The 25,979-nt window shown below is 36.0% G+C and overlaps 1 long non-coding RNA gene and 1 pseudogene across 7 annotated transcripts in view; one reads left to right on the forward strand and one right to left on the reverse strand.

The window, feature by feature from the left end:
* The window catches only part of LOC144287898 (uncharacterized), a 258,963-nt gene that overhangs the window by 175,828 nt on the left and 57,156 nt on the right, over positions 1-25,979 (forward strand). The gene's annotated exons all lie outside the window — the stretch shown is intronic.
* On the reverse strand, positions 14,706-18,640 carry LOC144287513 (glutaredoxin-1-like; annotated as a pseudogene).

The following is a 25,979-nucleotide window of genomic DNA, read 5'->3' on the forward strand; positions in this document are numbered from 1 at the left end:
TCAAGTTGGGAAGAACTGACTTCTTGACAATATTGACTCTTCCTATCCACAAACCTGGAATATTTCTCCATTTATTTAGTTCCTCTTTGATTTCATTCTTTATAATTTTGTAGTTCCCCTCATGTAGATCTTGCATATATTTTGCTAGATTTATAGCTATTACAAGGTTTTGGAGCTAAGGTAAATAGTATTGTGTTTTTAATTTCAAATTCCACTTGTTCATTGTTGGTATATAGGAAAGCAATTGACTTTTGTATATTAGCTTTATATCATACCATCTTACTATAATTGCTTGTTAGTTCCAGGAGATTCTTTGTTAATTGTTTTGGGTTTTCTACATAGATGATCATACCTTCTGTGAACAAAGACAGCTATGTCTTCCTTCTTAATAAGCATACCTTTTATTTCTTTCTTTGTGTGTGTGTGTGTGTGTGTTACAGTAGCAAGTATTTTGTAGACCAGTGTTATAAAGAAGTGGTGAGATGGCACATCCTTGCTTTGTATTTGATTATAGTGTGAAAGCGTCATGTTTCTCACTATTAAATATAAACTATTTCTTATCGGCATGAGATGCTTTTAATAATTTTTAATTTTCAAATTAAACATAATAGCTCTCTGAAATTAAGAGACATTTGTTGCCTTAATCTCTAAGGATTCAAATCATAATCATTTCTTAACATCTATAACAATGTTATTTCCTCAATGAAAATTTTCTGGTTGCTCACAATTTGATATTCTTTCATTTGAACCTCTATACATAGGTTATTTTTTGCATAACAAAGTACTGAAAACAGTGGCTTAAAAAACCAAGCAAGTATTATCTTACAATTTCTGTGGGGAAGGAGCTCTGGCATAGCTTAGCTGGTCCTCTGCTTAGGGTCTCATAAGACGTAATCAGGGTGTCAAGCCTGGCTGGATTGGGTTCTAATCAAGAAGCTTAACTAGGAGGACATCTGTTTTTAAGCTCCTTCAGGTTGTTGGCAGAATTCATTTCTTTCCTCTGCAGATTTTTGGCTTCTTCCAAGCCAGCAATGGAGAGAGAGGGACTCTAGTAAGATGGACTCTATGCTCTGATGTAATTGTGTACATGTAACCATGCATATCAAATCACATTTGCCACTTTCTACTGGTTGGAATGAAGCTACAGGCCTTGCCCACCCTCAAGGGCAAGGAATTGCACAAAGGTATAAATACCTTAAGAATAATGGATACCTCCTTAGAGTCTGTCTGCCATGGTCTGCATTATATTTTCTGCTTCTCTTATGATGTATTTTATGTCTCTGCTATCTTTTAAGAACTGACTTTCTCTTTACTAGATTTTTTAGCTCCATGGGTTCAATGATAGCCTATTTATGCTTTATTTTGCCTACACTCTTTGGTACAAAGTATTTGTGGGTTAAAAAGCTTATGAAGTCAGTTGATCACTGGATGCTTGTATTTTTCTATAAAATCTATGTTTTTCACTTTTCACAGATTATAAGTTTTTATTTTACTTCTTTAAAGATTTATTTATTTATTTGAGAGGTGGGGAGGGCCATAGGACAGAGAGTCTTAAGCAGACTCTGCACTGAGTATGGAGCGTGATGTGGGGCTCGATCTCATGACCCTAAATCATGACCTGAGCCAAGACCAAGAGTCACATGCTTAACTGACTGCATCACCCAGGTGTCTTGATAGATTATAAGCTCTTAAAAGGCAAGAGCAATATTCGCAACCCAATTTGTATATAACATCTAAATTAGGAACAAATCAGCAATTAACGTTATACTCTTATCACTCACTGAACAAATATTTTAGAAGCTGAAACTATTAAACACTTAATTTTTTTTAAGATTTATTTACTTATTCATAAGATACATAGACTGAGAGAGAGAGAGAGGCAGAAACATAGGCAGAGGGAGAAGCAGGCTTCTCGCAGGGAGCCTGATGTGGGACTCGATCCTGGATCCCGGGATCATGACCTGAGCCAAAGGCAGGCGCCCAACCGCTGAGCCACCTAGGGATCCCTAAACACTTAAATTTGTAAAATGAATATAATCTCGCTTTCAAGATGATAGAAGTATCATACCCTGTGAGATTTGTTACATGAAGAATGCCATGATGTCCTTAGTTCTCCAGAAACATCATGCCTCTGATGTTAGGGTACTTTTTTTTCCCCCATTCTCTTTTCTTGGCTTTACATGAAAATATCAGCTATTGTAAAGTGCTACCAAACATCTTGAAATAAGGGAACTAGATAAAGGGTGCCTTTCTGGGAGGAAGGAAGATGGTTGGCCATGGTCAGAAGGTAATGGAGAAAAGGTTCTGGGAAGAAAGGATAAAAAAGTAAAATGATCCAGCCTTCAGTGAAAGAATTTTCTATAGGTCTGTTCTTTGATGTATAAAAAGTACTATTTGAAAAAAAAAAAAAAAAAAAAAGAATGCAATTGTCCAAGGACTTAGAATGATGTTAAATAGATTCAGAAGTACATACTTCAGATTTCTTGATATGCTAATGAGGATCTTATTCTTCCAAGAGGAAGATTTAACATGCAAGTTCTCTGAAATTTACTTCTTCTTAGAGATGCGTGTATATAAAAAACAGAGAATTTTGTAGTTGGTTAAAAGAACAAGTTGAAAGAAAAAACAGAATGGCATCTTAAATCCTGCGTGATTTCAGGGGAGGGGACAAAATATTGTTCAGAACTGTCGATGTTAATGGGTGGGTGGAGGAACACCTGTGTGTGTTAAAGGAATAAAGACATTTTTATTCATCTGTGTTTGCATCTTGAGTTTATATAGCTTTAACACAACTTTTTTGATTAGTTGGCAAATCTATGAGGAAAAAGACCCATGATCAAAATAGTAACTTGATTAAATTTCTACTAAGTCATTTGAACAAGTATCAAAAAATACATTTTTTTGACAGAAACTGAATAGGTAATAGCCATATGTACCCATATGGAATTAGAAGCTAAATATGTTATCCAAAAATTTAAGCTAAATATGCTTCTGTATCTTGCCATACTAACATTGAATTTCTGTCAATCTGTTTACTGAAAAGAGCATAGGGTTTTTCTGTAATAGTCAAAGGTTTGTTTTACTAGATCCAAGACCTGATGTTTTGTAAACTTCAGATTGATTGTTACAAAAAGCCCAAACAACTACATTTGTTAGAAGGTTTACTCTAGAGAATTGTGTTTGTTTTCTTAGAAGAGTAAGCTGTGTTTGCCATAGGAGGTTGAATCTGTTCAACCACTTTTTGAAATTGACCTGATGAATATAATTTTACTTATCCAGTTATAATTAGTCAACTATAAATGAGATCTGAAAATTCTGGAATGTTATTTAAAAGCATTCCTGTAAGTAAGTCTTTGTAAGTAAATATTAAAGGTGTTTCTAATGGAGCGACTTAAAAAAAAATGACACAAACACCATTCTTTCTTTAAAAAAAAAAACTGACACTGAGGTTCTAAATAGCAATGAGATAATTATGATACTCTTAACAGAAAGGGTGAAATAAAGCAAGAATATCTGGCTTGGAGGAAAGGTGGAGGAATAGAATAATATACTTAGTATTAGAAATGTTGAATTTGAGTGTAAATTGAACTTGAAAGAGACAACATTCTAATGTCACAGCTCTGTGAGTCAAAGCTCTAAGGAAAAGTCTCGGGGAAAGAACAAAACATATTTGTTATAGTCAATCCTGGAAATATATCAATAAGTACTGGGTAAAAGGGTCAGAAAGAATCTTTGGAGTAGCATTAGAATTATCTATCTATCTATCTATCTATCTATCTATCCATCTATCTACCTATCTATCGAAGTTTTTATTTAAATTCCAGTTAGTTAGCATACAGTCTAATATTAGTTTCAGGTATAGAATTTAGTGATGCAATACTTATATACAACATCTGATGTTCATCACAATAAATGTCTAACTTAATCCATAACCTATTTAACCCATCCCCCCTGCCCACTTCCTGTCTGGTAACTATCAGTTTATTTTCTACAGTTAAGACTCTGTTTCTTGATTTTCCTCTCTTTTTTCCCCCTATATTTGTTTTGTCTTTTAAAGTCCACATGAGTGAGATCACATGGTATTTGTCTTTCTCTGACATATTTTTCTTAGCATAACTTTAGCTCTATCTATGTCATTGCAAGTGGCAAGATTACATGCTTTTTTATGGCTGAGTAATATTCCAGTGTGTGTGTGTGTGTGTGTGTGTGTGTGTGTGTGTGTGTGTGTGGTGTGTACCACATGTTCATCCATTCATCAGTAGATGGATATTTGGGCTCTTTTCATAATTTGGCTATTGTAGATAATGCTGCTATAAACATTGGGGCGCATGTATCCCTTCGAATTAGTATTTTTGTATTATTTGGGTAAAAACTTAGTAGTGTTATTGCTTGATCCTAGGTTAATTCTATTTTTAACTTTTTATGGAATCTCCATACTATTTTCCAGAGTGGCTGCACCCAGTTTGCATTTCCACCAATAATATAAGAGGGTTCCCCTTTCTCTGCATCATCACCAATACTTTTTGTTTCCTCTGTTGTTAATTTTAGTCATTCTGACTGGGCTAAGGTGGTATCTTATTGCAGTTTTGATTTGTATTTCCTTGATGAAAAGTAATGTTGAGCATCTTTTCATGTGTCTGTTGACCATCTGTATGTCTACTTTGGAGAGGTATCTGTTCATATCTTCTGCCCATTTTTTTAACTGGATTATTTGTTTTTTTGTATTGAGTTGTGTAAGTTCTTTATGTATTTTGAAAACTAACTCTCGGATATGTAATTTGCAATTATCTTCACCCATTCTATGGATTTTCTTATAGTTTTGTCGATTATTTTCTTTATGCTGCAGAAGCCTTTTATTTTGATGAAATCCCAATAGTTTATTTTTGCTTTTTGTTTCCCTTGATGCAGGAGACATATCTAGTAAGAAGTTACTATGGCCAGTGTCAAACAGGTTACTGCCTGTGTCTTTTCTGGGATTTTTATGTTTTCATGTCTCACATTTAGTTTCTTAATCCATTTCAAATTTATTTTTGTGTATGGTGTATATAAGAAAATGGTCCAGTTTCATTCTTTTGCAGTTTTCCCAACACATTTGTTGAAGAGACTTTTTTCCACTGGATGTTCTCTCTTGCTTTGTCAAAGATTAATTGATCTTATAGTTGTGGATTCACTTCTGGTTTTCTGTTGTTTCATTGATCAATGTGTCTGTTTTTATGCCAGTACTATAATATCTTCATCACTACAGCTTTGTAATATAACTTGAAATTTGGTATTAGAAGAAATATTTAAATAGAGTGAAACAAGGCAGGCAAAATTCGTCAAATACATATGGCTTCTTGGAAAAATCTTTTAAGTAGACAACCTAGGATGATGACTCTTTTCCATCTAATGTTAAAAGAACAGAAAAAAAAAGTTAATGAAATTCCTAAGTGTATAAGGTCAAAAATTTTAAAAATATGTCATATAATATGATGACTTTCAAAATAATTCATTGAGGACCTGAATGAGTAGAACTTGCAATTTTCCCAATTTCTCTCTTAAGCGGCTCTTTCTCAGCAAGATCTCTGACCACTTGCATTCAAGTTAGTATCACTCTCTCACTCTCTTTAACACTTATAAAAACTTGTATGAAATCAATCAGATTATCATAGTTGGTTATTTATTAGTCTGTCACTTATTTGACTGCCTACTCACCTCTCCATGTTAGCATATAAGCTCTATGAGGTCACACCATAGCAGCTCAATAGATAGTGAATTAACCCATCATAGCTTAGATGGATGAGTACGTGTATGCTATCAACACCACCCAGTTCTAGGGTATATGAGACACATGAGAAGGCTATTGCATTAAGCCATAATTCTCCCAGGTCTGGCCTGGCTTGGGAGGGAAAGTATATAAGACTTAATCTTATCAGGTCTTTTATTTCTCTTTAACATTTTTGTGAAGTACTTGCTCGATTAAGTTCTGAACACATATTAGAAGATTATTCATTCAATCATATTCTTCAAACCGTATCTAACTTCTCAGAGCAAGCTTAAAGTTATTCCAGTATTTGGGATGGGAGTGGGGGTATCATCCAAGTTGGATTGTTCATTCAGAGAGCCCTCCTGAAGAAGGCATCCTGGGCCTATATAGCTTTCAGACTGGCTTGGAATCAGATTGCCTTCTGAAGGCCTGGGCAGAATCCTGGCCCTCACCTTCTGGCAGTTACCCTCCAGGAGGCCTTCCAATTGCAGCTCTCTACTAATAGTTAAGTGAAAAAATGGTGAGAGCATCTTTTCCTCTTTATCTTTTGTTCTTACTAAACTGACTGAGTTCAATAGCAGCTTCTGGAAAGCATTCTAATTATCTCCAAAGCATTTAAGAAGCATTACTCACATTATCTCAGAAACATGTCTTGCTCCAGAAATGTATTTACTGTTCTTTTTAGAAACACAGATGCAGTCTAGGTAAATAATACAAAACAGTTACTTTCTTGCCAAGGGAAAAATTCTGTTTTTGTATTTATCTATTTAAAAAGCAAATGAAATCATTCATACTGAGGGAAGATGTATGATAGATCAAGATCTTAGACTTGTTCACTTCTTATTAACCTATGTATTTATTTATCACTATCTTTTCAAGTTTATCTCCATTTGGTTTAACTGTGGAAGACCTATCTTCTTTTAAGTCAGCCTCATTATAATGAAATATATTATTTTTAACTCTCTTAATGGTTAGGAGACATGGCTTCTATTAATTTACTATCTAGCAGTGTACTGTAAAAAAAGAGTCGGGTAAATCTTGGAATGAGAAATTTGAAATCATAGTGTTTAGTGATTATCTATTTCCTTATAAAGTTCTAAACTTTTTAAGAATGTCAAATTGTAACTGATTAATCCTTTGATTAGAGAAATATGACTGAATGAACAGGAGCAGCAAAGGGCAAGCCTCTTCTAGCTTTCTTCCTTCCAATGCATGATGTAAGAGCTATACCATTTATAGTTAGATGGTCATTTTCTGAATGGCAATATGTTTTAAGTGTGATGACTCTTTTTTATTGTACCTCAACAGCATGCATACAATTTAACATATATTATATGGTTGAAGCAATTCAAGCTATTGATGTAAATCTATAAAATCCTTAATATGAGCAAAGTGCCTGGCTCATGGTATGTATTCAGTAAATGAATATTGAATGAATATGTCCTTGCTACTTTAATTCCATTTCCAATATTGAAATACCATGTAAATTGTTGAAGAGACTTTTTTTGAAAAACCATTGATCATGAGATTGGAAGGGGAAGAATTTTCAATCTGGAGCTCCATGGTACATTTATCAAAGAGCTCTAAGTGCAGCTGAAGCAGCTGGCTAAAGTAGAAACCCTAGATATTGCTATTGGATTAAACTCAAATATAAGAGGAGAGAAAAATTGTTTAAAGTAGGAGTTCTGCTGATTCTCTTCTGTGCCTAGAACCAGTCTATAGAGACCCAGGTGTATGAGGTAGTCTGAAATGAATGCAGATTTCTACGCCTCAGGCATTTTTTGTTCTGCCCTATTGTCTCATAGAGAAAAAATCTCAGAATGAGTTAGTGGGAAGTTTTGAGGATGTCAGGAGCTCTGTTTTGAACTCAGCTACATGGGGGTGGGGAGCTGAAGAACTGCTGGCCACTAGTATGGTACAGGATCTATGTGGCATATGTTACCTCATCACAGTCAAACTACTGACTCCCCCCAAAATATAAAATATAATTAAAAAGTAGTGCACAGAACCAGAATGAGTCCACTATTTATTCCTTCTGCACTAGAATTTATTTTTAAAATACAAATTAAGCCTTAATTTTAAAACTCTAGGGCAGCCCTGGTGGCTCAGCAGTTTAGCACCACCTTCAGCCTAGGGTGTGATCCTGGAGACTCTGGATTGAGTCCCACGTCAGGCTCCCTGCATGGAGCCTGCTTCTCCCTCTGCCTGTGTCTCTGCCTCTCTCTCTCTCTCTCTCTCTCTCATGAATAAATAAATAAAATCTTTTTTAAAAAATATAAAACTCTAAGTCATGATATGAGAAAAATCTCCAAGGGTCATTAATTTGTCCCTCTTGTATATCTAGCCAGTTACATGGTTATACAAAGAAATTTGGAATTTGGATGAATCTTTAACTTGCATTTTGTCTTTTTTTGGGAGGCTCAATTGTTCTTATCTAAGGGGTTCAATGTTTTGTTGACATTCATTCCTGCAACATTCCTTTGAATTAGGGAAATAGAAAAAATTTTCTTCCATTTTCATGACATAATGTCCTATGATGAACTCCTCTATGAATTTCCACATCTGCCTTATATGCTCCTTTGGGCATTAACTTCCTAAAAGTTTAAATACCAGTCAGCTGTGCACCCAGCCCTCCAACTGCATCATGGACAGATCACTTTTTATGAAACCCAGTTTTGGAATGGGGTCATGTTAAACATATTTTCCTGATTTTTGCTGGCATATAGCATAGAACTTATATCTTATGAAAGTTGAAAAATGTGAATGCCATACACTCATGTCTGAAGGGAAGGTTAAATGGGAATTACAGAAAAGATCAAAGTTCCTGGCACACAACTGTTTCCTACAAATGTTGACCAAAGACTCTTATACTAACTGCCCAGAGTTGGCTGTGATTTTAAATATGTTAATTGGCTTTTAAAATGATAAATATAGGGCAGCCCGGGTGGCTCAATGGTTTAGTGCTTCTGGAGTGATCCTAGAGACCCAGGATTAAGTCCTATGTCAGGCTCCCTGCATGGAGCCTGCTTCTCCCTCTGCCTGTGTTTCTGCCTCTCTCTCTGTGTGTCTTTCATGAATAAATAGAATCTTTTAAAAAAATTATAAATATGTTTTTACAGTATGAAAAGGAGAAAATTCTTCGTTACACATAGGAAGCACATCATAGCATAATAGGAAGCTTCTCTTTTGTTTAAAGATTTTATTTGTTTGTTTGTTTTAGAGAGAGAGAAAGTGAGAGAGCGAAGGGAGGAGCAAAAGCAGAAAGGGTAGAGAGGAGGAAAGAATCTCAAGCAGACTTCAAGCTGAGCATGGAGCCCTGCGGGGGGGCTCAGTATCACAAACCAGAGATCTTGACCTGAGCCAAAACCAAGAATCAGACACTTAGCTGACTGAGTGACCCAGGAGCCCCAAAGATTCTCTTTTCTTGATATTTTATTGTATGTTTATCTATTCTGTTTTTCCATTTTACATGATTGAGGATGTGCTTCTTCCCAGAATTCCAACTGAAATAAGTCAATAGTGGACTTTGAGAGTTCAGGACAATTAAATATGTAAGTGCTCATGTTTCATTGCTTCTTTGGGTAGAATTTTCTGGAAGAATTTTCTGTAGAGATGGAGAAAGCACCATGCAGGAAGGCAGATGGTCTGGTCCTCATCCCAGCTCTGCTCTGCAGCCCTAAGTCAATCACTTATGGACTGGAATCTCAAGTTCTTCGTCTGTAAAGGGGAAACAGTAATAACACTTGCTGTGTAAACCTCATGGGGTTGCTGTAATGCCCAAATGAGATAATGTAAGTGAAAATGCTCTGGAAGTTGGAAGGCATTACACAAGTATAAGGTATTAAAATTGCCAAGGGGCTGTTTAGATTTTCCTAACATTTCAAAACTACAGTAATCACTGTGGGTGTAGATGCATATGTGGATTTTTCCTAAAAAGAATAGTAGAAAATAAGCAGCTGTTTTATGGAATTTTCCGCATTTAATGATAGTAACTACTACTATCATTTGAAATTCTAAGAAAGAATAAGTTATTGGTTTCTTGATACATTCAGCACTTTTAATCTTTCTGTGTATGAGATCCCTTATTCAGTGCCTTTTTAACCCAGAAACCTGCATCATATTACTCAGAGGGAAAATGAGATATCTATTCATGAACTAAAACTACTTTGTAATCATAGCTAAATCTGGAATGCAGAGGTACATGACAGATTTCAGTTTAAGCTGCCCAATATCTAGCATTCGAAGGAAAATGTTCACTTGAAATCAAGATCCTCGACAGTATGTCAATAGTGACATAAAACTTGATCTCTGACAAAAGAATACATAAGGATATTAGATAACACGAATGACAGTGTTAATATTTGTAAATGACATTGAATTTTCATACAGAAAACACTTTGCTGTGGCTTTTGGAGACATAAATGTCATTAATTTACATGTTAGAAATAATGTACATCTATATATCGTGTTCATTCAACAGATATTTTTCTGATCATATGCTATGTGTCAGGCATTGTGTATATCAGGATACAGAGGTGTAAATATGTAGTCCCTTTCCTCAGTATTGATGGTTTTAATCAAGGTTAAATCTTGGAGTATTTTTAAAAACCTGTACTCCACACCTAAAGATTCAGGTTCAGAAGCCTTGCAGTGAGATCTGAATAAGTAGATTAAGAGATACCATCATCAATAACAAAAACAACTCCCCTGGGGTTTTGATGTGTCACTCTTGTTAATAACTGCCACTCAACATGCTAATAGGTGGGGACAGACACAGCATGGGAAGAACAATTTCTGAGTTGGATATTATAGAATCCCAAAATAGGGACAATAAATCTGTCTTCAGAGGGGGCTGGATAGGCAGGATTTCTGGAGAAGGTGATTCCTAATCTTTTCAAAAATTTTGTGTTATTTTTCTAATCACAAACATAATGCAGGAAATCATTGAAGAACACACACATACAAACAAAAAAAATCCTTTAATATCTATCTATGACTTTGATGTTCTTAAGTTTTGCTATAATATGTATAGAGTAGGTTTTTTTCCTTAACTCTTCAATTTTGTATTCTCTAGACTTTTGAATTTCAAATCTAATCAATTCTGAAATTCAGGGGAATATATCATCATTACCTTTGAATTTTTCTCTCATCATATTCTTTGTCATTTTCTGGGATTTCCATTATCTATATGTTGGTTTCTTATTCTATTCTCCATATATCTTAATTTCATCTTTCTATCCCCTCTTTGTTTTTATAGATTCTGCAACTTATTTCATCTATTTTGTTTTAAGACTATTATATTTTCTGTATCCAGTATATCCATTTGATTGTTCTTTTTGACTTCTGGTGCTTGTTTCATATAATCTATAACCTGAACTATTTCTTTGAGAATCTTATTTTTTTTTTAAGATTTTATTCATTTATTCATGAGAGACACACAGAGAGGAGCAGAGACAAAGGCAGAGGGAGAAGTAGGCTCCCCATGGGGAGCCGATGCGGGATTTGATCCCAGGACCCTGGGATCACATCCTGAGCTGAAGGCAGATGCTCAACCATGGAGCCATCCATGTGTCCCTTATTCTTGTTTTTTTTTTTTTTTTTGTCGTACTTTATGTATTTTTTCTTTGTAACAAATTGTCTTTTGTATCAGTTATCTTTTGCCACACAACAAATTTATGACAAAATATCTTAAAGTTTAATGACTTTAGAAAAACAGTAATCATTGTTTTTGTCATTCATGGTTTCTGTGGTTTTGAAATTCAGACAGCATACAACAGAGTAGCTTGTTTCTGCTGTGGGCTTTCAACAGTGTCTGGGGCCTCAGCTGGAAGACTTGAAGGTTGGGGATTGAAATGATATGAACTGCATTCTCTCACATTTCTGGTAGTGGTTGCAGGTGTTGCTGGAGGCTGGCTGGAGCTGCTATAAGAAAACCCACATGTGACTTCTCTATTTGGCTTAAGTTTCCTCACAACATGGTGGCTGGATTCCAAAAGAGAGAGTGAAGGAAAAAGAGAGAGAATCAGGCAGAGTTGTAATATTTTTTTGGTCTAGCCTTGGAAGTCATATAGATCACTTTTTCCTTACTCGATTGTTTCCTACTCTGCCCAAATGTAAGAGGAAAGAACATAGACCACATATCTTGGTGAAGGGAGTGTAAGTTACATTGTAAGAAGAGCGTGTGGGAATGAATGAACATATGGGTGTGGACATCTTTGTAATTTCTTATATACTCCTTATGATCTAGTTGTTCTCACCCATGAGCTCAGTTTCACCTGGGGCTATAACTATACTATCTGTAATTTGCAAGGAGGTGTGATGAGCCAGAGTACTAGCTTTGTAGACCTTCTGGTGAGTTTAAGGAAAAGAATCTGAAATAGACTCCTCTTTCTTGTCCAGATGGAAGTTTCCAGAAATGCTTCTTTATTTCTCTATAAGAGGTTCTTACAGATTAGTTGTTTATATCTGAGCTGTCCTCTTTCATTACTATTTAGGTCTTAATTAATTTTTTTTTAGAGGAATCCAGTAGCTCAAGCTAGTTTATCAATTGTCAAGAGCCAGAGGTTCTTTAGTATCCTTCTTTTCCTAATAGTCTATAATTAGAGTCTTGATTTCTTCTTTGCCCTAGGAATTATTTAGAACAGTGTGGTTTTGTGTCTATTTATTTATTTATTTATTTAAAAGATTTTATTTTTATTTATTCATGAGAAACACATAGAGGAGAGAGAGAGAGAGGCAGAGACACAGGCAGAGGGAGAAGCAGGCTCCATGCAGGGAGCCCAATGTGGGACTCAATCCCGGGTCCTCAGGATCATGCCCTGGGCCAAAGGCAGTGCCAAACCATTGAGCCACCTGGGCTACACCCCCCCCCCCCCCATTTATTTTTGATTGAGCTTTTAAATTTATACTTTAAAAACTTTTTCCACCTTTACTGCATCATGGTCAAAGTGGCTTATAAAATTTCCACCTTTTGGAATTTCAAGTAAAATATACAGTCATTTTCGTGTTACTGTTTAAAGGATTCTTGAATAAAATGTATAATTTTTTTAGGGGGGGGACTGTTTTTTCCTGCTTGGATTCCTTTTAAAATTCTCTTTTTATCTTTGAAATTCAGAAAATTGTTTAAGCCATTTCCAGAAGATGGCCTCTTTTCATCACCATGCATGTTACAAAGCAAACCATTTTAATTTGCATGTTTACATTTATATACACTTCAGGATTTTTCCTATATTGTATCTATAATTATTCCTGGCTTCATATCTTCCTTAAAAAGACTTTTCCATCTTTTTTATCTCAAGATTGTTAAGCCATTTTTAATGCAGTTTTAGATCTTTAATCTTATCTAGAATAATTTTTTTTATTGATGTAAGTAGCTACTAAGTATTTTATTTTCTTCCAAAATTTATATCTAGTTGTTCTAATATCAGTGATTTAAAGTGATACATTTTATGATTTTAAAATTCCCACATATATTTAGAAATATTTCTGACTAGCATATTGTGCATTGATCTATTTTTCTATTTCTTTTGATATTGCCAATGCTGTTTAAATTATAGCAGCTTTACATGTATTTTCATACCACTTCAAGGTACATTCCCTACCCTTTTTTCCCTCTTTGATATTTTTCTGATTCTCGTATACATATTTCCAAATGACTTTTGAAATTCATCAAATATATTTGATGTTTATTACTTGTGTATTGCTACCAACCAATACTCTAGGAAAGAAATGTTCTATAATTGCATTGTCTAATATGATAGTCACCAGCCACATACGACATTTAAGCACTTGAAATTTGGCTAATACAACTGAGGAACTGAATTTTTTTTCATCTCCAGGTATTTCTTTATTAGAAATGAAATTAACCATTCACACTAGAGACTGCAAAAGGAAATTAACTTAGTATTACAATTCTAGAACAAACTTCACAATAAGGGACTCTTAAGTCTTCATAAAATGGAAAGAAAAGGGAGAAAGAAAAAAATCATTTAGGACTGTATTTCTTAAATTTGACCACTTTCACAGACATATTCTTAGGGGAGAGGATTGCAAGTTTCCTGTGATAATATTTTAAATTTTACATTTTGCTTCTATTTTAATCTAAACAAGTTAATTCACACTCAGGATTATGTGGACAACCATCTTACATAACAGAGGTGCACAGAAGCTGCGCTTGCATCTCTGATCTATGTGTCACCCAATAAGTGAAGACCAACTGTGCTTAATTTTTCATGTGGTGTTTCTCAAATTGGGTCCTTAAGACTCTTCATGGAATTATTGAACATTTCCTATGAGATCTGTGAGTTGTCAAGGTTAAGAAAACTGGTTCAGAGCAGGAATTCTCAAGATGGGAAATGGTGGGATGGGAATGGTGACTGGGGAGACACATATAGCTTTAAAAAGCACATTCAAAATACCTGTTGCTTTTCTAATGCAAATTCTATAAAGTCAAACTCAATAAATTTTCAGGCAGTAGCAGAAAACCAGTTATAGATTGATCCTAGAGGGCCTGGGATAAACTTGGTTGAGAAACATTGGCTTAGAGGTAGAGGAGTCCTAGCATATAGAGAACAGTTAGTAAGAAGCATGTGTCAAGGAGAAGAACATCTTTTGAGTCACTGAATGAATCCTAAGCCATAACTTGTCCTGGTTTCCTGGAACCCAAAGGGCTAATTGAGAGAGGAAACTCAAGATGTCCATCAACTTTCTCAAACCTGTGATTTGGGGCAAGTTGGTCCACTTTTAATATTGAGTTCAAAGAAGGAAAAGCTTTTTTGCCAAAAATGCGCTCCATCTCTTAAGGGTTTTTTGTTTTGTTTTGTTTTTGTTAACATATTTCAGAATTTTAAGTAAATGGTTGCTGTGGCTGTTAGCCTCTACTACATCTGCCAGGAAGTATGGTCATTTGCAATGCCATCCAACTCTTAAGGAGGTTATCAGCCTGGAGATTGCTCTGTAATTATTGTAGAGTTCCAATTTGCTTCAGCCACTTTAACAGTTCCCCACTCTTATGCATTTCTATCAGATTTGTGCATCCACCTATACAGTCTTTACCCATAAAAACCCAAGGTACTGTTTCTGGCTCCTGTGAACTGTTGCAAATAATCTTGAATCTTGATTGTGTCACTGGTGGCTATGATATCAACAAATCCCAAAACCCTTGTGTGGAGGGCAATGGTTGAGGGGCTCTTGGATCCTTCTGCAGTAGAGGCAGGTGGGTTTGATGAACACAACCACCTTTGTGGGTTGGATTTTGTTGTTCACACTCTTGACCCCATGCTGATAGGCAGCTGACTCCTGGGGAGGAATCCTCAATTGCGATATTGCTTAGGGTATAAACCTCTGAATTTTTAATTTAGTCTAATTTAATTACATTTAAATTTAAATAGCCACATATGGTAGTGGGTACTGGATTAGAAAATGAAACTCTAAAGCCAGAAATAGGTAGAGAGAAAATAGATAACGATATTCCTATCAAGGGCCCTTTGGTTTTTTTTTTGTATTTTCTTTTCTAATATGGACTGATGTCAAAGTATGTAGGTAAAGTTCTTATATAGGTTTCTCTTCAGCCTAGATTCATGTTCAGGGACATGGGATGACTGTCACCAGCATTCCTCTTGATGCTACTAACCATTGCATTAGGCGAGGGACACACCATATCTAGTAAACCTGTATGTCTTAAATTATTCGATTGGCACAATAGATCTTAAATGATCTATAATAGCAGAAATAGAGTGGTTCTTGTCTTTTCCCCTGTCTGCTCTCATCCTCTCAAATTATGGGAAGTTAATGAATTTCTACCAGGAGCTCTTCTTTAACTTACTTCCTATGATAATTCACTACTGTCACAGTTTGGGTAGTGGAATGTTAGTAGTTGGTTTCTTATTTTCAATTAGAATTTCTAGCATTTCAGTTCAGGAATTCATAGCTCCTGTTGCCTAAGTGACCATGTTGCACTGAATAAGCCAATCATCTGAATATCTGTTATGCCAATGCTACATTTTTCTAGCTACCTAGATAATTGTATTTTGTTTCATATTACTTTGGTCCCTTTGCCATAACTGCTTGGACCATAGGTATCTGAATCTGACTCACAAATACATAGACTGGTGGTGGCATTAAAAAATGAGTTGAGCTAATTTATTTCTTTTCTAAGTTTGATCTAAGAAAATCTAAGTAAATGATTCAGGTAACCTTATAAGAGTAGGTTAAGAATCCATTAGGAAGAATCAAGGTCATATCAGCTTTGTTGTGCTGACTCGCTGAAAGGGCCCAGAAACTAAGTAAGCAGAGGGAGCTAGCTGGTCACTAAGGGACATCCTGTGGAAGTGAGAGCATGTTGCCTATGAAGAGATAGAACAAGTGCAGTTAATCAAGAGGCCTCAGTTTCTGATGTCATTACAGTCCCAGAGTATAAAAATGCTTGAAATAACCATTTATTTAAATTTAGATAATTTATTTTAGAGTTTATTTTTAAACCACTTTATTGAGGTGTGATTAGCACACAAATACTGTACATAGTTAATGTATGTATTATTTATTTTCTTGAGATAACTTCTTGAGATTAGTTTCTGTTCTTCACAATTAAAAGAGCCTTGTCTGAAGGCTTGATAGCAGTTTTCCCTAACTTTGTATTTTGTTTGGTTCCCTTTGTGAAGAAACGGTGATCAGATATCTGTGCTTATGTCTCCCTTTTTCCTGAAAGTTACCTGAGGGATGTGTGTGTGTATATGTGTGTGTATGATAAGCATGATAGAAGGGAGAATATAGGGGCACCTGGGTGGCTCAGTCAGTTAAGCATCTGCCTTTGGCTCAGGTCATGATCCTGGGGTCCTGGGATTGAACCTCACTTGGAGCCCCACAAGGAGCCCTGCATTAGGCTCCCTGCTCAGAAGGTAGTCTGCTCCTCCCTCTCCCTCTACCCCTCCTCCCATTTATGTGCTCTCTCTCTCTTCCCCCATCTCTTTCTAAATAAATTGATAAAATCTTTAAAAAAAGAAGGGAGAATATTCAGGCAGGGAGAACAATGTTAGGAATGAAAGGCAAGAAAACAAGAAGTAGTGGAGTATGGATTAAAGTATGGATTTTTGTTTAATTTATGCTGATCTTAAGAGATGCAAATGAGACGCACTACCCCCTCATGTTGTTCATTCATTCATTTATTAGTCTATGTATTTATCCAGTAACTGTTAAGTGCTTAATATGTGCCAGACACTGTTATATGTAATCAAGATCTATACATTTGACAGAAGTGACAAAAAGCCCTACCCTCCTAGGACTTAGGGGAGAGATCATCAACAATGTGGAAAATAAGTAAATTAAAAAAGTGAAATGTGCTGTGGAAAAAATAACTAGATTACGTAAAGGGGAATTGGGATACTCGTAGGGCATAGTGAGAGTATTTAAAGAAATGAGACTACATTTTTGCCTCCTTCATCTCAAGGAGAAAGCCAATTACTTGTGTTCTGGTGTTCATTGAGCAGAGAAAAGGGCCTGCATGACATTGTTTCAGGACTGATAAAATAAGCTATCAGACGCCTGGAAGATATCCCCTTACCTAGGTTTTTCTTTGAGACCTTAGTTCTGTTGAGAGAGTCTAGAGTTCTGGATGGAAGAGGAGGAAATGGTCTTCACAGGATGAGAGCTCCTCTACAACTGGATGTGGGAAAGATTTTGAGAGAATTAGTGGCACATTAGTGGCACAGTGGCACATTAGTGGCACAGACCTACACATGTGCTTCAGAGTATGGTCACTCAGGTCTGTGGCTGTCATGAGTGTCTTAGGAGCAAGTTTTAGTTAGCAGAGAGGAGGATACAATTATAAAGGACATAATGAGCAGCATGAGAGTAGTGTCCAGTGGAGGGTGAGGGACCAGATGGAAGGCGATCTCATGGAATAAACAGAGCCATAGAGAAAGTGGTTATCTCCATGAACTAAAGGCCATGACTTCTTTTTTTGTCCCCTCCCCCGATACCAGATAAGACTGTGGTTTCTTTTGCAAGTCCAGGGAGGTTTGAGAAACTCAAAGAAGGAAACAGTGAATTTTTTATTACCCTGGAGAACAAGATACATTTGATTTAAAAATTAATGTTGTGTTTCTTGATCTGAGCATGGAAAATTGTCATTCCTGCTACATACATTAAAGAGTTTTGTCTTTACCCAACAGTCAGTGAAGAGATAATGAAAAATTTTAAGGAGATTGACACCACAATTTTGTATTTTAAATATAGTTTTGTGTTGATGGATTTAAAGGTCATGGACAGTAGTTAGAAGCTGTTACACATTTGTTAGTGAGAGATAATAGGTTCCTTATCCAGAGTAGAGGCAATAGGGAGACTGAGGAAAGTTTGTTTCTTTTCTTTTTTTTTAATTTATTTTTTATTGGTGTTCAATTTACCAATATACAGAATAACCCCCAGTGCCCGTCACCCAATCACTCCCACCCCCCCGCCCTCCTCCCCTTCAACACCCCTAGTTCGTTTCCCAGAGTTAGCAGTCTTTACGTTCTGTCTCCCTTTCTGATATTTCCCACACATTTCTTCTCCCTTCCCTTATATTCCCTTTCACTATTATTTATATTCCCCACATGAATGAGAACATATAATGTTTGTCCTTCTCCGATTGACTTACTTCACTCAGCATAATACCCTCCAGTTCCATCCACGTTGAAGCAAATGGTGGGTATTTGTCATTTCTAATAGCTGAGTAATACTCCATTGTATACATAAACCACATCTTCTTTATCCACTCTTCTTTCGATGGACACCGAGGCTCCTTCCACAGTTTGGCTGTTGTGGCCATTGCTGCTATAAACATCGGGGTGCAGGTGTCCCGGCATTTCACTGCATCTGTATCTTTGGGGTAAATCCCCAACAGTGCAATTGCTGGGTCATAGGGCAGGTCTATCTTTAACTCTTTGAGGAACCTCCACACAGTTTTCCAGAGTGGCTGCACCAGTTCACATTCCCACCAACAGTGTAAGAGGGTTCCCTTTTCTCCGCATCCTCTCCAACATTTGTTGTTTCCTGCCTTGTTAATTTGCCCCATTCTCACTGGTGTGAGGGGGTATCTCATTGTGGTTTTGATTGGTATTTCCCTGATGGCAAGTGATGCAGAGCATTTTCTCATATGTATGTTGGCCATGTCTATGTCTTCCTCTGTGAGATTTCTCTTCATGTCTTTTGCCCATTTTATGACTGGATTGTTTGTTTCTTTGGTGTTGAGTTTAAGAAGTTCTTTATAGATCTTGGAAACTAGCCCTTTATCTGATATGTCATTTGCAAATATCTTCTCCCATTCTGTAGGTTGTCTTTTAGTTTTGTTGACTGTATCCTTTGCTGTGCAAAAGCTGCTTATCTTGATGAAGTCCCAATAGTTCATTTTTGCTTTTGTTTCTTTTGCCTTCGTGGATGTATCTTGCAAGAAGTTACTGTGGCCGAATTCAAAAAGGGTGTTGCCTGTGTTCTTCAAGATTTTGATGGAATCTTGTCTCACATTTAGATCTTTCATCCATTTTGAGTTTATCTTTGTGTATGGTGCCAGAGAGTGGTCTAGTTTCATTCTTCTGCATGTGGATGTCCAATTTTCCCAGCACCATTTATTGAAGAGACTGTCTTTCTTCCAATGGATAGTCTTTCTTCCTTTATCGAATATTAGTTGACCATAAGGTTCAGGGTTCACTTCTGGGTTCTCTATTCTGTTCCATTGATCTATGTGTCTGTTTTTGTGCCAGTACCACACTGTCTTGATGACCAGAGCTTTGTAGTACAACCTGAAATCTGGCATTGTGATGCCCCCAGCTATAGTTTTCTTTTTTAAAATTCCCCTGGTAATTCGGGGTCTTTTCTGATTCCACACAAATCTTAAAATAATTTGTTCTAACTCTCTGAAGAAAGCCCATGGTATTTTGATAGGGATTACATTAAACGTGTATATTGCTCTGGGTAACATTGACATTTTCACAATATTAATTCTGCCAATCCACGAGCATGGAATATTTTTCCATCTCTTTGTGTCTTCCTCAATTTCTTTCAGAAGTGTTCTATAGTTTTGAGGGTATAGATCCTTTACCTCTTTGGTTAGGTTTATTCCTAGGTATCTTATGCTTTTGGGTGCAATTGTAAATGGGATTGACTCCTTAATTTCTCTTTCTTCAGTCTCATTGTTAGTGTATAGAAATGCCACTGATTTCTGGGCATTGATTTTGTATCCTGCCACACTACCAAATTGCTGTATGAGTTCTAGCAATCTTGGGGTGGAGACTTTTGGGTTTTCTACATAGAGTATCATGTCATCGGCGAAGAGGGAGAGTTTCACTTCTTCTTTGCCAATTTGAATGCCTTTAATGTCTTTTTGTTGTCTGATTGCTGAGGCTAGGACTTCCAGTACTATGTTGAATAGCAGTGGTGAGAGTGGACATCCCTGTCTTGTTCCTGATCTTAGGGGAAAGGCTCCCAGTGCTTCCCCATTGAGAATGATATTTGCTGTGGGCTTTTCGTAGATGGCTTTTAAGATGTTGTGGAATGTTCCCTCTATCCCTACACTCTGAAGAGTTTTGATCAGAAATGGATGCTGTATTTTGTCAAATGCTTTCTCTGCATCTAATGAGAGGATCATATGGTTCTTGGTTTTTCTCTTGCTGATATGATGAATCACATTGATTGTTTTACGGGTGTTGAACCAGCCTTGTGTCCCGGGGATAAATCCTACTTGGTCATGGTGAATAATTTTCTTAATGTACTGTTGGATCCTATTGGCCAGTATCTTGTTGAGAATTTTTGCATCCATGTTCATCAGGGATATTGGTCTGTAATTCTCCTTTTTGGTGGGGTCTTTGTCTGGTTTTGGAATTAAGGTGATGCTGGCCTCATAGAACGAATTTGGAAGTACTCCATCTCTTTCTATCTTTCCAAACAGCTTTAGGAGAATAGGTATGGTTTCTTCTTTAAACGTTCGGTAAAATTCCCTTGGGAAGCCATCTGGCCCTGGACTCTTGTGTCTTGGGAGGTTTTTGATTACAGCTTCAATTTCCTCCCTGGTTATTGGCCTGTTCAGGTTTTCTATTTTGTCCTGTTCCAGTTTTGGTAGTTTGTGGCTTTCCAGGAATGCGTCCATTTCTCCTAGATTGCCTAATTTATTGGCGTATAGCTGTTCATAATATGTTTTTAAAATCGTTTGTATTTCCTTGGTGTTGGTAGTGATCTCTCCTTTCTCATTCATGATTTTATTAATTTGAGTCTTCTCTTTCTTCTTTTTAATAAGGTTGTCTAATGGTTTATCTGTCTTATTATTTCTTTCAAAGAACCAACTCCTGGTTCTGTTGATCTGTTCCACAGTTCTTCTGATCTCGATTTCGTTGAGGAAAGTTTCTTTCTTGATGGGAGACTGAGGAAAGTTTGTTTCTTGATTGACCTTGACAATTGGATAGAGGGAGAGCTCAAATTGATACTAGATCTGTGACTTAAGTAACTGGGTAGATAGGTGTTGTATTATTGACATAAGAAAGACAGAAGTTAGTTGAACTTATTATATTGTGGTGCCTGTGATATCTCAAGGAAATATTGAGAAAGCACTATCTAGGGTTTAGTTGGATACCTGAGTATGAAATTCAAGAAAGGATTCTTAGCTGAAATAATGGTATAGATTGGTCCAGTTGAGGGACAAGTGAATCGAAAGCATTGGTAAATATATTCAGCTCATCTCCAGGAAGAGGACAGGAAGGGACTTGGCAAGGATGAAATGTAGGATGCAGAGTCAAAGCTAAAGAGGAGATATCAGAGAAAACCTCTCAAATTCTTCATTAACCTAATAGTTACCTTGGATATCACAGAAATATATGCTTTTAATGCTTCAGATAATTTTGTTTTGTTACTTTTAAGTAGATACCATAATGGTAAATGAAAAATTCTTCTGGATACATTAGGCAGAAAAATAGCTCCATGAAATAATTTGCACACACCAAAGTATTTGGTGGCTAAATCCATCTGTGAAATGCTGTCTAGTTTATACCCTACTGGAGATTCTGATTGCCATTAACATAAAAGTTTCAAGAAATCCCACCGCAGTCAAGAAATCCGTTTAACCTGGTATTTCTCAAACTTCCCCTGTCATAAAACTTTATTTTTAGAGTTCAAGAGCTATTAACATTCTTCTAGAATGATTATTAGAAAGAAAAAATCTAGGAAAAGATGGGAACTAGCCCCCTGTTTATCATCTCACAGCTGAGATTAGGATCAGGTATTAAATAACTGATCTAAAAGAAAATCATTTAAGATTGCCTATAAGGAGCCATCCATACTGCCTCTACAAAGATGACTAACTAAAAATTGCTGCTTAAAAGTTTTGGTCTATTTTGTAGCTACCATAGTACAATTTTCTTTATTTTCCTTCTCTTCACCCTCCTCCTTCACTTCTTTATCTCCTGCTTTTTTTCTACCTCCTCCCTTTTCTCCCTTCCTCTTTCCTCTCTCTCTCTCTCTATCTTAAGTAATTGTAATCACACTGTATGTACCAATTTCCATTAAAAGTTTCAATGGTTGCATAATATTTTATCACGTGGATTTATTATAATTAACCACACCTCTTCTGCACCCTTTTTTCAAATGCATTCGTATATAATACGCTGTGATAAATATGCTACATTGAGGTTTTTTTCTGCATTTTGAGATATTTTCTCAGTAATTAAAAAATTTTAATTTAAAGAACATCTTTTCATAAGCATTCTTGGGGCAGTTTATCTAAAGATTTCTATAATGTGATGACAGCAATAAAATCTATCAGCATTTTTATTAGAAATGATTCTTCTAGTGATTAATAATACTACATTAGGACTGAGTAAATAAAACAGTATCTGTGTCACTCTAAATCAATTTCTACCTTTCTATAATTTCTCCATCATTCCTCTTTTAGTTTCTCCCATGCAACTTGCAAGCCATTTCCTTTACCCCCACTTAAATCTTATTTTCTCTTTATCCTACCACTCCATTTCACACCTTTTCTCACCCAACACCTTGAAAAAATTAGTTCACAGACTCACTTTCTGACCTTCCAGTCAACCATTAATGTCCTGCAATCAAGTCTCAGCTGCCAAAACTTTAAAACACTTGCATATTTTATTATAGTTTGTTTGTTTTATCTTCTGCTAGACTGTGTGTCGCCTTAGTGGTAGGAAGGATGGTCTTGGTATCCATAACAATGGCACAAAAATGTATAATCAAGAAAATGAATTCATTCAACAAAATTGTCATGATATTCATGGCATGATGTTCATCTATTCTTCACTTAAGCATACATAAGATGAATTCATATTTCTTTGGCTTTTGGAATAACAGAAATCCAATGTACCTTTTTAAGGACTTATTCTATATTGTATTTCCTTTCTCTTAGCATTCACTGGAATGATCTTTCTCTTTGTGTCTGTTTGTGTACCTCCCCAATTGCTTGCCATATAGATCTATCATCTGATTATTCATCTCTCTTTGTTAAATTCTGAATCTTTATTAAGTTTCTATAAGTGGACTTGATAATACTCTGATGGTTGTCAGCACAAGATAATTTGTACCATAGATGCAGGTAAATGACATATTTCATTAAGATAATGTTCCTCATAACTGTAGGAATAGAGTTTGGGACCAGGATCACAGAGGCCAATATGGTTCAGGGAGTCAGATGAAATGTAGAAGCCACTCACATACAGGGTTTGTGTCATATTATTCCATCTCTAAAAAGAAGATACTGCTAATTACATGAGACAGTTGTGTGGTCACTGTCACAGTGATCACAGAACACTGTACACAGTACCAATATCAAAGGAAGTAAGGGAGGAATCCCTTATTTGGAACAATTTTTCTAATTGAAGTAGGTGATACATATATATCACTGGAATAATGTACACACATATATGTTTGGGTTGTGTCCACTATCAAAGAATTGCTAAAGTTATTACAGGATTTTGAATGAGATGTGGTTTATCTGGAAAGACTGTGAGAGTGGTCAAAATTAAGTCATATTAAGAACTTTAATCTTAAGAGAGTCTCTTTGAAGAGAAGGATAAAAGCTTTGGGGTAGAGAAAGTACTGTGTTTGAAGGGTCAACAGTGAAAGTGATCAAAGTGGTAGTTCTGATGCTGCCTATTCATAGATGTAAAAAAGCAGCTCTGAATCATTTCTCCGCTGAGCAAAAGGTGCAGAAAATGAGTAAACATTACAAGGCAGGAAGTTGTTGCTATTTCATAAAAAAGCTTTTAGTCTTGGCATACAATTATGGATATGAGACTGAGAAGGCAAAGGAAGAAATGTAAGTATATGACATGGTATATTGTCATAAGGAAGAGTAAAGATACAGATGAGATCACAAACCTGTGATTTGTCATGATGCTTATGGAGACATTGGGTTGGTGGTCATAACAAAACCCTGTGTCTGAACCAAAGATACCATTCTATAAAACAGAAAAGGGGAGTTGGGGGAAGAGAGAGGAAATTTTAGGGAATCATTACTTTTAAGATTAATATTGAACAAAATAGAGAAAGAGAATGGAAGGAGGAAATTAGCATCTTGCACAATACAACAGTGACTAGATTCCTTCCTCCCTAGAAGAGTTAGCAAAAGAGCTAATAAATGGTTTTCTTAGAAATTTTCATGCAAAGGCAGATGGGGTTCCAGAACAATTCATGAATTACACAGAAGTGGAATAAGGGCTGTCCTTCTCAAAGTGTGAGGCATGCTGAGTTCAAGAAATAGTGATTTAGGAGGTAGTGTGTGCTTGCTCCTGTTTCAACACCTTACTAATTACAAGAGACAGTCAATAGGACAGGAAGTTTGTAGGATAATGTCAACAACTCTGTAAAGAGGATGAATTCATGAGAGGCAACTGGGGGGACACTTTGTGAGAAGGAATATGAGAGAAAGTTTCTGTCATGAAAATGCCTTCTTTCAACCTTAAGAGTGAGGAAAACATTACATTACATCAACTATGGAGTTTAAATTTATTTTGTAATAATGTAATTAAAGAAAATAACTTGTGAATGGCATTAGCGAGAGAACATAATATAAAACTTTCTCCTTTTTTCCTTAATCAAACATTTTCAGCATGTGGGGCAGAAGAACTTTTTTGTTTGTTTTACTTTGGTTTTAGAGATTCCTTTTGTTAATTATAAGGGAGTAGTGCGGTCTCCTTAAGTAGGGCTGAAAATAATAGTTGAAGAGAATAGTTGGTGTTTTAATCCTATACAAAGACCGTATGTGCAAAGGGAAACATTTGAGTCTAAAGATGTAATTGATCATTAGTCAGGATTTGCCTTTTCTAGAATGTTAAACAATCATCAGTTTGTGAGCAATAAAGTCAACAATTCTGGCTGACATATTCAACTTAAGAATCTAAGGGTAGATAATCAGATAATACTTGTTTGTGCTACCTAAGATAAAATCAGGTTTGAGAAGTAAAGAATACTTTGGGGTTGGTAAGTACTCATAAATACCTAATTTTAATCCAATTTTTGAAATAAATTTTATTAAAAATAATACAGAAATTAAATAAACACAAAAACTAAGAATAGAGCTCGATGAATTAGTACAAAGGGGGATAAGTCTGTGTAACCACCCTCTAGAACAAGAAGTAGAATAGAAACAACATCCAGATGTTCTCCTTATTGTTACTGTCCTCACAGCAACATCTGCCTTGAAATCTAACATAAGTTAGTTTTTCCTGCTTTTAAAAATATATTTAAATCCATCGTACAATGCATATTCTTTATTCTGCCTTCTTTCTGCTCATCATTATGTTGATGAGATTAATCATATTGTTGAATATAGTGGTGGTTCATGGTTCTGAATTATTTTCATATGTGAAAGAAAAATTACCACATTATTAAAAATTGGGAAAATAAGTTTAGAAGACAGTTCCCAATTAGTATTCAAATATGGCTATAATAGTAATTTTGATATTATTCAGAATTTGTTTCACAACTATTTCTCTTAGTTTACAAATTCTTTCAGCTTTCACTATTCATCAAAACTACTCAGAGATGAATATAGTTCTAAGAAGCTAGGTAGCTTTCTCAGCTCATGTAAAAAATCCTAGGCTGGGATCCCTGGTTGGCTCAGGGGTTTAGCGCTTGCCTTTGGCCCAGGGCGCGATCCTGGAGTCCCAGGATCGAGTCCCATGGAGCCTGCTTCTCCCTCCTCCGATGTCTCTGCCTCTCTCTCTCTCTCTCTCTCCCTCTATGTCTTTCATAA

The sequence above is a fragment of the Canis aureus genome, chromosome 17 (genome assembly GCF_053574225.1).
Source record: "Canis aureus isolate CA01 chromosome 17, VMU_Caureus_v.1.0, whole genome shotgun sequence".
In the NCBI taxonomy this organism is placed as follows: domain Eukaryota; kingdom Metazoa; phylum Chordata; class Mammalia; order Carnivora; family Canidae; genus Canis; species Canis aureus.